Consider the following 1,962-nt stretch of genomic DNA (forward strand, 5'->3'; position numbering starts at 1 on the left):
TCTACAGGGGCCCCGGGAGCAGCCGCCTCTACAGGGGCCCCGGGAGCAGCCGCCTCTACAGGGGCCCCGGGAGCAGCCGCCTCTACAGGGGCCCCAGAAGCACCTGTCACTACAGGGGCCGCTGAAGCTGTCCCAGAATGAGCCCACAATGATGGGGAGCGAAAGGCTGAAGCACTACCTGCCCAGCCACATTGAACTACCAGTTCCTTTCTATACAAACCCTGTTCTTCCGAGGAAACCTCCTCAATTCATCCCAGTGCCGTCCTTCAATCCTGTTCTGATTTCAACTGAGGTGGGGGCTGCGCAGCAGCCTTCTGTCTGCCCTCCTGATGAAAACTATGGGACCCGTGGTGATGAACACCCTAGCTTCCTTCCTAAGCAGCAGCAGCCAGGGCCCTGCATGGATCTGAAGTCAACAGATTACATTTTGGGCTCCACAAGGGCCTCAGCCTCAAGCTCACAGCAGTAGCCAGATTCCTGCCATGCATTCTTCCTACATTGCTCAGTCTTTCAGCAGGCCTAGACCCAGCTCTTTGATCCTGGAAACTCCTCAGGATTACATCCAACTTTGGCAACAACCCCCAAACCCATGGCATCAGACTTTCTTCAGAGTGCAATCCTGGGGATACCAAGGATCAGACCAGCCAGGCCGCCAGGTGCAGATTCCAGAGGCCACAGCATCCCGGCCACCTCCACCCTCTGAGGTTCTCCAGGCCCCTGAAGAGGTGACAACCCACCTGCTCCCTGAGGGGCCGTCCACCTCTGACCTTCCGCAGCACCTGCAGTTCTTTCACAGACAGCTGTGAGGGACTGTGTGGGCAGGGAGCCTCCCAGGCCTCAGAGTCCCCTAGAGCAGTCAGTGGGGGAAGTAGCTTTATCTCCTAATTAGCTGTTAGTTGAGCATTTGGTTTCATGACTGTTTCTGGAAGGTCATGCTGCAGAGATGTATGCTGACCTGTGCCTCTATACTTAAATACCACAGATACCCCAAAGGTTCCAGTCAAGTTAGTTGGCTCTCTCCACCAAAAAGTATTTTCCAAACTGGTTAGCCATCTGGTAAGAAGCTGTTTGACCTTAGCTGGCAGAATTGTAGGTGACCAAGTCCTGCCCCTTCTCCACAGTGTTGCTAAGAAATGAATCCCAGTAAGAACTGGATCTCCACAGTGGGCACCTGATAGCAGCTCAGCAGAGGTCCTTTAAGAGTCATTGTAATTACTCCACAGATTTGCCATTGAATAAAACAGCTTAAAAATGATAGTAAGATGGGTGAAGGGAAAAGAAGTATCTAATGAAAGAATGATAAGAAAGAAAAAAAAATAAAGTTGTTTTACATCACAACTCTTGAGAATTGCTTGACTTTTGGAACATAGACATGGTCTTGACGCAACAAGCAAGGGGGCCCTCACTGAAGTCCTGTCCCGCTTGTCGTCTAACACACAGCTCTGCTGTGGGAGTCAACACACTCTAGGGGCAACCCACGTTGGGTTGCTGACAGTCAGGCCTCAACCTGTGACCTGGACACTAACAAGCAAGGTATACTTGGCTTAGTCTCGTCGTTGTTATTGTTAGGTGCTGGTAGGTTCACTCCAAACCCGTGGCAGCCATTTGTATAACAGTTTGAAACCATCCTCACAATCTTGGGTGTGCTTAAAGCCCTTCCTTTTACTCATGTGTCAGTCCACCTCATGAGGATACGTGTATTTGTGTGTATACATATACATGTGCCAGAAGTGTTGCTTGAAGATGAGCTAGCTAAAAGAACTCATCTTTCCACCAGTTTTTGAAGCAAGATTGAAGCTAATGAAAGTGATTTTCTGGAGTGATTTCTACCTGGGAATCAATGTTAGTTTAGCCAATAAACTTCAGAGTTGTTGTTGTTATGTGCCGTCGAGTCGCTTGCGACTCATAGCGACCCTATGTACAACAGCTCTAAACTCTGCTCTGTCCTGTGCCAATCTCATT

This window comes from Elephantulus edwardii, unplaced genomic scaffold (assembly GCF_000299155.1).
Source record: "Elephantulus edwardii isolate Elephantulus edwardi_28Jun2011 unplaced genomic scaffold, EleEdw1.0 scaffold00562, whole genome shotgun sequence".
In the NCBI taxonomy this organism is placed as follows: Eukaryota; Metazoa; Chordata; class Mammalia; order Macroscelidea; family Macroscelididae; genus Elephantulus; species Elephantulus edwardii.